The 13,593-nt window shown below is 36.8% G+C and overlaps 1 pseudogene across 1 annotated transcript; it reads right to left on the reverse strand.

Moving 5' to 3' along the window:
- Window positions 1-3,848: 3,848 nt before the first annotated feature.
- Window positions 3,849-4,821, reverse strand: LOC148861829 (large ribosomal subunit protein uL24z pseudogene; annotated as a pseudogene). The gene has a single exon (XR_016094769.1). The product of XR_016094769.1 is annotated as a large ribosomal subunit protein uL24z pseudogene (transcript).
- Between the last annotated feature and the right edge of the window lie 8,772 nt (window positions 4,822-13,593).

Below are 13,593 nucleotides of genomic sequence, written 5' to 3' on the forward strand. Positions count from 1 at the left end.
TTTGTTGTGTGTTTTTGCAATTTCTGGTTCACAGCCACATCCCACGCTGTATTGGGAATATCTCTCCATAAATATCCCGATGTGCAGCCGAGACAGACTGTGAGGTGAGTGTGAGGCGTGCTGTAAGGAGCAGATCCGAACTCTTTAAAAAGTGGATGATTTGTCAGCCACGAAAACACCATCTCCATATTCCTGTTGAGCACCTCTTCTTCTGATTTATGCCTCCCTTCAAAAATCCTATTATTTCTTTCACCCCACACTGCCGAGAAAACAGCAACGGGGAGGATACCCCAAGCTACTTTTCCAGCCTTGCTGAGTCCTCCCCTGACAAACAAGCCTCTAGGAAGCCCTTCACATCCGCCGGGAAGCATAAATTAACTCCAAAAAGCTTCTAGAAGTCTAGTCCAAACCCAGTAAGTGAAGCCACATAGTATTCTCTACACTTCCATTACATTATGTGCATTCCAGATCTGCCCCTTCTATGCCTCTTCTAGCTAAGTTCCCCTTAGTTAGAATCTTATCCAGCACTACAGATCAAACAAAGCTAACTTCGATGGTACAGGCATGATCCAGATCTTGTTACTCGGAAAAAAGACCTCTTACAGCCATTCACTGAGGAGGAGCCGAAATTCTCTTACAACCATTTCGTTTTGTCCTCCCTTGTTCCCGGAATCTTGGCAACATACAAAATATGCAGCAAGTTGACCAAAGAAGACTCCTTCCAGCCATTCAAATTCCTCCTGAACAGAGGGTTCCAGGTAATTTGACCATTTTGCCTATCCATATAATCGGCCATTGAAGCTTCCTTATTTACAGCTATCTCGAACAGAGTAGGGAATGGGGTAATTAGGAGGCCATCCCCACACCAGTAATCCTTCCAAAAAAGTACCCTATGACCACTTCCCACTTCATATTTTATGCCTTTCAAGAACTGAGGCCGAAATTTTCGGATAACCTTCCAAACTGAACATCCATAGGGGGATCTTACCTCCTCTGCCCCCCGCTCCCAGCTACTAGAACCATAATCTTCTCCACAAACTGTCAGTGCGGTCGTTGAATATACATAGCCATTTCCTACCAAGGCTGAGTTGACATCTTTCACTGATCCTATGCCTAAACCTCCCTTTGCCTATCCATATAATCGGCCATTGAAGCTTCCTTATTTACAGCTATCTCGAACAGAGTAGGGAATAGGGTAATTAGGAGGCCATCCCCACACCAGTAATCCTTCCAAAAAAGTACCCTATGACCACTTCCCACTTCATATTTTATGCCTTTCAAGAACTGAGGCCGAAATTTTTGGATAACCTTCCAAACTGAACATCCATAGGGGGATCTTACCTCCTCTGCCCCCTGCTCCCAGCTACTAGAACCATAATCTTCTCCACAAACTGTCAGTGCGGTCGTTGAATATACATAGCCATTTCCTACCAAGGCTGAGTTGACATCTTTCACTGATCCTATGCCTAAACCTCCCTTTGCCCTGGACATGGATGAGGAGATTCCCTTCCAGTTTACCAGGAGACATGTGTTTTCTTATTATTTTCTCATGTATAAAACAGAACAATGGAATAGTAGATTTTTAAACTTTCCCATCCCATCCCACCTAAATCTTCCCACAAACCAAATGAAGCCTTAGATTCTTCATTCCGAAGCCTCCACAGGAAACCTCTCATCTCTTTTTTCCAGCTGCAACCCATTTAGCTGGAATTGAAAATAAAGACAAATAGTAAACAGGGAAGGGAAGATATAACACTCTTAATTAAAGTGACTTCCCCCCTTTCGACAAGTACTTGGTTTTCAAGAGGCCAGTTTCCTATTAACTTTCTCAATTATGGGTTCCCAAATGGTTTTGGATTTACAGCTTTCACCCAAAGGCATACCCAGGTATTTGAAGGGAGTATACCCACTTTGCATCCCCAGTCATCTGCCCAAGATTCCAGGTTACTGGCCTCTTAACTTGTGCAATGACCTTAAATATTGGAACGTACATAGCATGCACATTAAAGACAATATTGAATTGTCTGTTTGAAATAGACAAGTCATTTGTTGAAGTGAAACCCTTCTTTTTTAAAATTTGAAATAAAATCAAGGATAAAGGTGTATTTAAGTCTATTTATAAAACTCAAGGTGTGTTAAGTCAATTTATAAAAACTCAGGGTATTAGGACTTTGACCCTACATCATCCACAGAGCGTACACAACAGGATAGTCCATCCCCCGAAACCAGGTACAAGTGGAATTTGATCCCAGGTCTCCCTTACAACCAGCAGGAGTTCTTACCAACCAACCAGTTTGCACATGCCCTTCTTCCCTAATAATTGAAAAGACAATTATAACAAAATGAATTATTCTATAGCAAGGTACCTGCTCAATTTAGCTGACTGGTATAAATATGAGTATAGTTATTAAATCCCCAACACTAGAGGAAAACCATTGATTGAGACTAGTTCCAAAATTTTGATTCTTGTTTACTTTTATTCAATTCAACTAGTTCCACTTTCTTATACACTTTAATTTGATAGTAATTAGTCAAATTTCTTCAACTACATGAAACAACTTGTTTTACTTAAAAAATGCTTTGAATATCAAAATTGACATACAAATTCAATTTTAATCAATGAAACCCCCCGTATAGTCATCTTTCAAAATCCTATTTATTAATTGTTTTCCAAGATTACCTAACTAATAGTTTCCTAGTTTCTTCCATTTGCTAATACTTTTTTTGCTTTGTTGAGCTACACAATAGGGCACCCCCACCCCCCCCCCCAAAATGTGCGAGTTTGCACAGTAAAAATTATCACAGACTCACTTGCAAATGTTTGAAATTAAAACGAATCTCAAGCCAAAAACACATTGTAAATTTCATAACTACTGCTTTCAGAAAATCAAAAATAACCAACAGTAGCAGGATATGCAACACTTGCAGAACTGAGTTTGAACTTTGAATGCTTAGTAGGCTAATGTGTAAGAAGAATCATGCAATAGTCCTATGTCCAATACTGGATTTGCTACCAAGAAGACACTACCTACATTGACTCCAACATATCTATAGCCACATATTTCAAATACGTTTCATTCTTGTATGTTGACGTTTATGGGATTGTACCATGGATTCGGAAAACAATGTGGGTGGCATCTTGTGGGTAAGGGATACAGACTCACTAGATCCAGGTGCCAAATACTACCTGACCGAACCACTCAATCACCAGTATCAGTTGCACAAAGAACATACCATGTCTACACACAACCCATGTTTGGTTAAATGCAAGAAGTGACCTACATTCTAGTAAATGTCAACATACCGACAGAAATGACATTTTAGCTGGTATTCATTCTTGGACGAGTAACAAGAACTTTATAAGAGTGGGAAAATGTTCCTGAAACAAGCTTCAGTCCTATTTAATCCCTCTTTAGCTAGACTTGTTGATCTGCCCTCCTTTCCTCCTCATTCTCCCCTCTTTCCTTGTGATTCATAAAGTCGTGATATCTCATATTTTTTTATCTTCTCCATACTTTCAGTCAATGTTTTTTGTCCAGAATAAGAAGCTAGCAAAAAGCTATAAAAATAGTTAAATACATAGTTGTTCATACTATTCGGCTTTGAAAGTCTAAAATGCACTCACAAACCAAGTCTTCAACCAGTTCAAGTTAGAACCTCACTACAATAAAAAAATAAGAAATACAAACATTACGATTACCGTGCACTACTGATCTATTCAACGTACAAATCTTGTCAATTCAAGTAGTTAATCCAAATAATGAAATCGAAGTCCAAACCATGGGCATTTTTTTAGCAAGACCCTATTATAATTTTCCATCGATTCATATAAAATTCAATGGGCAAAATTTAGTAATTAGGTAATCCACTTAATCAAAGAGTAAGACACAAAACTTGCCAATTTAAAGCGCAAACAAGGAAAATGTATAGGTACTAGTTTACCTCTAAATTGACGGACAACGCTAAAAATTACTAATTTACTTGCTAAATTAATACCAGTAATATCAAACAAACAAAAAGAAGGCAAAAGGCAAAAGTGGTGTAGATTAATCAAGATCAACCTAGTCGATTTCTTGAAGGGATGGTGCAGCGGCAGCAGCGACGTCTTCGGCGGTGAACTTGCCCTTAGCTTTATCGGCAGCGCGGCCCTTAGCCTTACGATCGAGAATGGACTTCCGATCCTTGTCGAGCTTGAGCTTGGTGATGACGACCTTGGAGGGGTTGATGCCAACGTTAACGGTGGACCCATTAACCTTCTCTCGTGTGATGCGCTCGATGTGGATGACCCATTTGCGACGGTACACCTGAACCACCTTGCCTTCCCGGCCCTTGTAGGTTCCGCGAACCACCATCACTTCGTCGTCCTTCCTCACCGGCACGGACCGCACGCTGTACTTGTTCCTCAGGTCGGCCGATAATGGGGCGCTCATCAGAACCCGCCGCACGCTAGACGGGGCGGTGAAGTGCGCCTTTCGGCACTTGCGCCGGGAGCTCGAGACACGCAGGTTGTATTTCATGGCTGCTCTCTCTCCCTACTGGAAAATAATCCGGCGACGATACTAATGTCTCTCTTTTCTCTCCCGATTAGGGTTTTGAGCGGCGCGAAGTGGAATAAATACGAGCAGATGGAATAAGACGAGAACTAGGGTTTTGATACTTTGACCATTTTGCCCTCAAATTTTCAATAAGTACATTGTTATGAATTTTTTTGGTAAATTTCTCAAATTACCCTGATTTAGTTAATTGAATAAATATACCTTATTGTTTGAATATTATGTAACGAATAACGTATATTACAATTGACTAACTTTACCCTTATCTTAACATCCGTTAATATTCCATCAAGATTTGTTTACACGTGATTTTTATAAATCCAATTTTACCCTTATCATCATTTTCCTTTCAACAGTGGCAAAAGTAAGTTGGTCCTTATCTAGCAGCGACGATTGCCCCTTCATTCTCTCCCCTTTTGGCGTTGTTTGTCTCACCACGCTAAAATGACCTTAGCCCATTGTAGTCACTGCCAATTGTCTCACCACCATTTGCACATACTTCACTGCATGTTGATATACGGCATGGTGTGAAAGAGTAGCAATGGTGGCATCTTCCAATGGAATATGAAGACAACGGTGGCATCTTCCAATCGAATATGAAGACAATGATGGCAATTTAGGGGGGGAGCACATTTATGGAACTCCACATCTCAATGTTGATCACAATGCCTCTTGACACCATCAAGACGAGACACGAGACTATAGGTTTTGGATGCAAGCGAGAACAATGATTTGCAACAACGAAACCCACAGGGATTCCAATAAGGGAGGTTCCAGGCAGAGGAAGAGAGGGAACTAGTGTACCCAGCCGAGTCGATGCTAATCTTGGTGACTCGGTTGATGTTGACTACTATGCGGTCGCATTGGAACCCACAAGTAAACCGCTCACTAGACCTGTTCATGGGCCGGGCCGGGCTTTTAATCATCATTAATGGAAATACGCTAGGCTCGAACCCGAACCCAGCCCAACCAACGGGCCTATAACTTGGGCCCGAGCCTAGCCCTAAGAAAAAGCCCAAAGCCCGACCTAATAAAAAAAATTACAATTTTCCTTATTCAAATTAGAATTAAAAATTCAAATGGTTCTTTTTTCTTATTTAAATGAATAATGGGCTTACAATATGGTTTTTTTCCCTTTCTTTTACGTTTTAAAACACAATTTTACATTCTTAAATAAAAAAAAAATGTATTCAAATGGATATAATCACATAACCCATTTTAAGTCTAATTTTAGGTCGGGTTCAAGCCGGGCTATTTTGACAAAACCCGAGCCCTGCTCGAATTTATTGTAAGTCGGACTTTTTGGCCCGAATTTAAGCCTGCGGGCCTATAAACATGTTAAAGCCCGTATGGGGGGTGGGTCAGGCCACCCGGCCCATGAACAGCTCTACTGCTCACCATTTCTCTATGGAGGGAGTTATTTCTTTGTCCTCCATTGGTTTTGGCATGGGGAAATTTTGGCACCTTTGTCGTGCATCATAAGCCTACTCTTAGCAACTCACACATCTCCTCTACTCCCTCGACAAGCCTAGATTCCATAATGAACACATATCTGAATATCTCTCAGATTTGGCAAGCCTAACTTCCATAAAGAACCCAAATCTGAGTATCTCTCAGATATGCAAGAAACCCAAATATGAGATAAGAGACATACTTAGATCTGAGATCCAATCGTCATCCGCTGTTTTGATGTAGGTACTCGTATCTGTCGATACTCTTCGAGACAAGTATACTCCAGTGAGGAAGTTGCTACCACCACTAAGCACAGACTTGCCCTGATTGAAGCTAAAATCAGACCGTCGTTTTGTGATATATTCGCATGACTGGTTAAAGATGAAAAAAATACATCATACCTTCACATTTGATTGAGAGGTAAGTGAAAGAAACACAAGAAAAAAAGTAAACATGTGGATATGAAATCAAACCTTCATGATATATTCACACGACTCAAAGAAATTCACGTGTGGATACCATTTCTTGCACTAAAAGCAGGCCACGGTGAGTACCCATCCCGCTTTAATATAGATAGATGATATATTTCCAATACAAGGTATATTGTATCGATACTTTATTCAACAGACCCTATAAATTATGACATATTTTTCTTTCAAATTTTGACTTATTTTGTTTTATTGCAATACAAATGAAGTAAATTAAGACATGAAGCAGAATTAAGTAAAACCCAAAACAAAGTTAAACCAAAATTTGCATTTTTTTTTCATTTGCACTCTCACACATTTGTACTAGTGCAAATAAAATTGCACTACAACCAAATGCAGCCTTATTTTATGACAAAAGAGCCGATGCTTTACATCCCTAACTATAAGGTGGCCCAAGCCTGCTTGAACCCTAGTTAATACCAGTGAATCCAGGCTTTGGGCCCATTTCATATTATGTAACGTATAACAAGGTGACTGATTTTTTTTAAGGCTAGCAAGGTGATTGATTGAGCCAATTACTTCATTGAGGGGCTATATATGGGTCTATCACGATGAACAAAACAAAACCATGGGTGAATCTCGTTATCATTCTCACTTTTTTTTTATAGAAAATATTCTCATTCTCATTGTTCCATATGCAAATAAGCTTGAGAAATTTGAATTAACAAGGTGACAATTCATTTAGTTTGAGTTACTAACCAATAAGGCTTTTTCTTAATGCATAGTTTAGGTAATAGTAGTGAAGGGTTGTGGGTCCACAAGTAAAAACCCTGAGGAGAAAACATTTCCTGCGACGGGTGTCACAAGACAACCCTGAGACCCCGTTAATTTTTAAACATGCTAGTGATTGGTGAAAAAGGCAAAATGTAAAAACAAGCTGTGTTTGATACATTGGAGTATTCAAAATTCAATGGGGTCCCTGGGTTGTCCTGCGACACTCGTCACAGACTCACAAGAAATGTAATCTCAACTAAATTGCTATGAGAATATGAAGGAACCTCACGGTAATTTCCTAATGTTCGGGGTCCCTAATACAATTTTGTTTCAAAGTCAGATTTCTTTTGGAGATCAAAGTGTGCAATTACACACCCAATCTGAATTGCAATTAACTATAACTCAAGACTCCATTTGGAAAGTGTGTAAACACAAATATGTTCAATGCCCAATAGAATCTTAGTATGGCCCAAACAGTATTAGAAACAAAATGGTTTGATCTAGTTTGGTATCTGTACCAAAACGGTTTAATTTGGTCTAGAGATTTCTCAGATCGTTATTTACTAGTCCCATCTAAGATCTCCAAATCACAGTGAATCGTACTAGGAACCACATTAAACTATAGTAAAATGGTTTGATCTAGTTTGGTTTTCACATCAAAACGGTTTGATCTAATTTGAAAATTTATCAATTTGTCATTTATTAATTTGGTCTGAGATCTCCAAATTGGACTGTGAATACCCATTGTGAGCTCCATGAAGTTCATGGTCGATACAAAGAAATTGAATTGCCACCCATTTTTCAAAGGAAATAGGCCTTCATTTTCAACATAGAAAATTTGATTTTATTGTTTCAATAGTGACCCCATCTTTCACTAAGGAAAGCACTGAATCGAAAGTTTTGGATAATAAGGATTGGGAGAATAATTTGGACCCCATCCTCAAAGCTGTTGTAGCAGCCCCATGTAGGAATAATTTGTGCTCAAATTTTAACAAAACACCAATGAAAATTATTGCTCAGAGCTCATGAAATCTGGCAAAAACACTCCAAACTTCATCCAAAATTGATTTGAGGTGATGTTATCGGGTCTTATGTACTGATTTCCCTAAGACTATCGCCTGTCAACCTATTTTTTCTCAATTTAGAGAAAACTGAGAATGCAAATTTCCCATGATCTCAAGACTTAAAAGAAAACAATATCACGACTTCTACTTCAAATAACATAATGTGAGGCTTACCTCTCATGTATGACCTTATGGCGAGCTTCCGGCAATTGGAACAAGTTAAAATGTAGTTTGGATGAGTGATTGAGCTAGGGGAATGTTTCTAATTAGAGATCTTAAATTTGAAAACAAGGGAGGCGGATTTAAGGCTTGAACTTCAAAGGCTTTCAGTTTTCAAGTAAAATGAAAATATTATAGAGGCTAGGGAAAATGCTCTTTCTCCCCCCCCCCCCCTCAAGCTCGAGCTAGGCCGCTATTTATAGATAAAAAGGGGGTGGAAATGGGTTTAAAACCTATCCATCTACAACGCTTAGGATTCAACAAAGTTTTTTCATCAAAATAGGCAAAGCTTTTGAAAGGAAAGGGCCTTCAATTGATCATTAATTCTTTGTGCAACAATTTTCCTCGAGTTTGGGTAGTTTTTTATGTATTTCATGGTCCAATGAGAGCTTGGGGCATGCCAAACATTGCAGCACCTCATTCGAGGATGTCAATGGCAAAAAACCTAAATTTGATTCAATTATAAATATGATTTTGATGCGGTGATTCAATTTGGCACATCAAAATGGCTTATTCCTAATTTAATGGTCAAACAAGTGAATTATGACGTAGAATTTGACGTGCTAGGATTTTTTTGGGTCTCTAAACACAATGGTGGGGTCTGATCGGCTAAATAAGGCTTAAACAATAGAGATGCATCATTGGTACACTCTTGACCAACAGATTTGCTAATACATAATAATGGCTTGATGATAGGTCAAATAGGGGGTTTTTTAGTTGAAATTTGGTACAATGACATGGATTGAGATTACGAGATTGTTGAGTGGGCTAGGTTGTGTCAATAACATATAGAACACATGTTTTAGGCTCAAGAAATGTTGTAGTGTAAGATGCGTTGAAATTGAATCTTTGATGGATGAATGGTTAAACCATGGAATTCAGGGCTAAAATTAGTGTGATTGGTTGTTTATAGATTTTGTTTCACATTATGGAGTCTAATTGGAGATGAAGTATGGTGATGTGGCACAACCGTGACCATCAGAAGGGGATCATGTAGATTTAACGGTGGATTTAAGGGTATTTGGGATGTTTCTCAAGGTTTTAGCACATTTTAAAGAGATTGGCATGGTTTAATCAAGCATCTAGGATGTAGGATGTGGGTTAAAGAAAGATCGAGCAAAAATCAAGTGCTAACACCCCTATATAAATATTGGGGTGGATGGAATACAAATGATTATAATTCAGACCAATGCTACAGGATTAAAATCCAAAGTGTGTAATGACCACAAAATTAATATGGTTTCCATAGTCCAAATACAAGAACTTAAGCTACTAAGCTAATCATCATGGTTAAACTATGAGAAAATACATTTACTTTGGATGGGATAATCTAATGAGGATTAAGAACACCAAGAAAGGAAGATGACGAAGTAGTAGCCTAACTCTGTGGAACTGAAGATGAAGTCGCAACTGTTACTTTATAAGAACACAAGTCGTTTAGTTAAAGAAATTTGTATATAGTGACAATGTCTTAATCGGATAATTTGGTACTACCTCGAAGAACCTTACTTTAAAATGATGCTTTAAGATATAAAATCTCAAGATTCTCAACCTATAAAAGAACCAGAAATGTTGGTGACTATCAATATGTGTAACATAGTTATGAAACAACTACGAGCAGGATGATTAAAATAGAATAATGAATGAAGCATATGTATTAAGCTAATTATTTGACCATCAGTGAAAAACATGGCCAATAATGGTTCAAGTTTGATGTGGAGATTTTGTACAAATCTACCATGTAAAAACTATTACATTCAACTTCAACATTAGCATCTCCTAACAGTTCATGTCGCATCCAGAATTTGGGCTTGTAACCCTTGCAGATTGGATGTAAATGCCACACTCAACACATGATTGTTGCATGCTAAGATGGTTGATAGAGTTTGTTGACTGACCATTTCTTGTCTCTATCAACGCCTTGCATGGCAGTGGTGGCACCCTACATGTCCAAAATATATAATAGCTTAGAAAATCAGTGACATGGAGCTGAACACCAAATGGCACAAAGAAAAATAAAATTCCTAGATGTAGGAGCAAAAAATAAAATCAAATTTATTTTAGTGGCCACCAAAATAAAAGATGATAATCAGATGGTTAATGACCATTGTCATTTTAAAAGTTAAAGTCACTTTTTCTAGAAGATGTATTTTGTACTAATCAAAGCATATAAGAACAGCACAACACCCAGATAGCCACAAGGTGCCAACCAATTGGCTGGTAAGGTCTCTTGGATTAGGGGGTTAGTTATGGGTTGTGGGGTAGGATACCCCTGTTGTGTTGCCCTTTAGAAGACAAAAAAAACACCTAGATAGCCTATCTCTAATAATTATCATGAGAACAAACATGGAATTTGTGATAGGAATACATCAAGGCCATGTCTGCACCAAGCTCACAATAGCTCTTTTTAAGGAACAATAATTATTTCCTTGCGGATAAAGGCAAATAATCGATTTCCAATTTATAAATTCACTTTTCAATTCAACTCCTATCATTCATTTTTCGAATGGCCCGACTGTTCGAACTGCACGAATTGAACATTTTGACAATTAAAAAAATAAAAAATGGGCAAAACCGTTAGATGGTTCAAACTGTTTGAGCAGTTTGACAGCACATGTTAGCGATTTGTTGGCCTAATCAATGGTTTTTGGTGAAATAATGGTTATGGGATAAAATGGAACCGATTACTTGATCGGTTCCTAGTTTTTCTGGTCTGGTCCGTTTTTGAAAACCAAGGGAGAAAGAACCTTTTTTGTACTCTAATATTTGTAGAGTACTCTTGATTTGTGGGAATAGGAATATGGAATCGAAATAGGAACATATGAACCTTTGGGTTGTTGGTTTTGAAATGGGAGAATGACGCAGTGATGCGGGGCATGGGTTTGGAATTTAGAGAATAAGAAAAGGGGAGAGTGACTTTTTAATGAATTTTATTCTTTTAACATATTTCTTTTTTGAAATATGATTATATTATGGTTGTTTTGAAACCGGATACTAGGGATAACCTGCATTCAATGAACATGACAAGTTGAATGTTGATTGGTTGAAGTCCCGGATATGATATAAAAATGATACATTTCCCATATCATAGATTTTCCCTTTGTACTCCTTCCAAATGGAGCCTTATTTGCAATATTTCTTCTACTTATCGCTTTCAAATCTAAATCTCATAATTCAAAGGGTTCAACTATGATTCTAAAAACAATTTATAACCAATCAACCGGTGTCATAAATGTGTTAACCAATCGGGTGCCACTCATCATGGGGATTTTGATTACTCAATATTCTTTCGGTATCAAATATTTCCAACATCACAGATTTATCCGAATTCAAAACGCTAAATTCTCTTATTTCCATGATATGAAGGTCATTCGAATTTTATCTTTTCACATACTAAATTAAAATTAATCAAAATTTATAATGGAAAATTACATTTTCTCAAAAAACAAAGTTTCCAAGTCATTCATTAGGGGAATAAAGCAAAATTTCTAAGCCCCTTGACTCATATCGTCCTAATCCCACTTTCCAAAAATCATATCCCCTTGTTTTTTTTTTCTTGATAGAGCAGGTCCCCATTACATTACATCCCACTCACTATAATACCTACATAACTAGACAAGCTTAATGTACCAGTGTTGGATACATACTTATCAAATATTGTACCAATGCTGCATGGATACCTTTAGATGTACTTAGCATTAACATTTATAAAATATGTAAAAATGCTACATTCTCTCTCTCTCTCTCTCTCTCTCTCTCTCTCTCTATCTCTATATATATATATATATATATATATTAAACTAAAAAATTTATGCACATGTTTGGAAAGACATAGTCTTAGAAATGATATTTAGCATCAAAGGTTAGATTTAGGATACTTGTTTTGCATCATGGACAAAAATGTGTGTATTGATCCATACCACACTTTAATGGGCATTCTGCAAGGTGTGGCACATTTCTGCCCACATATTGTGTTTGATTCCATGCATCTCAACTACAACATGTGAGATTATCTATGTGGTTAATCATTAAAATACAATACTTTATTTTTAGTAATATATATAATAGAAAATATTAATAAATTATAAAAAAATAATGATTAATAAAAATAGTATTAATAATAATTAATAATACTAACAATAATATTAATAATATTTAATAACAAATAATGATATTAATATTAACTAAAATTAGTAGTAATAATACTAATTAAAAAAATATTAATATTAATAAAAATATAATTAATAATTAATGATCAATAAAATAATGTTAACAATAATTAAAAATAATAATATTAATATTTATAATATTTGATAATAATTAATAATATTATTACTAGTTACTAATAATTAACAATGATTGATAATATTAATAAAAATAATATTCAAAACATATTAATTACAAAAAATATTATTAATAATATTACTAATATTGTTTTATGAAGTTATTGACAATTTGACATTACTAATATTTATTATGTAAAATAACATGGTTTCAAAAACCGGACCAGACCGGACAGTCAGACCAGAAAAACCGGGAATCGGTTAGGCGATCAGTTTCGTTTTTTGCTAAAACTGGATTTTGGCCAAAAAAATGTTGATTTGGTCAACAAAATGCTGACTTGGGCAGTTGAACCATTTGAATCTTTCAACGGTTTTGATAATTTTTTACTTTTTCATTTTTCGTCAAAATGGGTCGACCGTTCAACCCGAGAACTAGACCCTGACTGATTCATTCTCTGTGTCGGTTTTAAAAACCTTGTAAAATAATAAATAATAAAATATACATTTATTCAATTAAATGTTATTACTTTTTCCATGGTTTTCAAAACTGGACCAGATCAAACGGTTGGATAGGAAAAACCGGGAATCAGTCAGATCCATTTTTTCCCCAACACGGGATTTTGGCCCAAAAACATTGATTTGGTCAACAAACCGTTGACCTGGTCAGTTGAGTTGTTCGAATCATTTGAACTGCTCAACAATTTTGATCATTTTTTATTTTTTTATTTTTTCTGTCAGAACGGGCCGACTGTTCGACCTGGGAATTGGACCCCTGATCGGTTCGTTCTATGAGTTGGTTTTAGAAACCTTATAAAATAAT

Source organism: Nelumbo lutea, chromosome 4 (genome assembly GCF_056320005.1).
Source record: "Nelumbo lutea isolate HS-2025 chromosome 4, American lotus-T2T, whole genome shotgun sequence".
In the NCBI taxonomy this organism is placed as follows: domain Eukaryota; kingdom Viridiplantae; phylum Streptophyta; class Magnoliopsida; order Proteales; family Nelumbonaceae; genus Nelumbo; species Nelumbo lutea.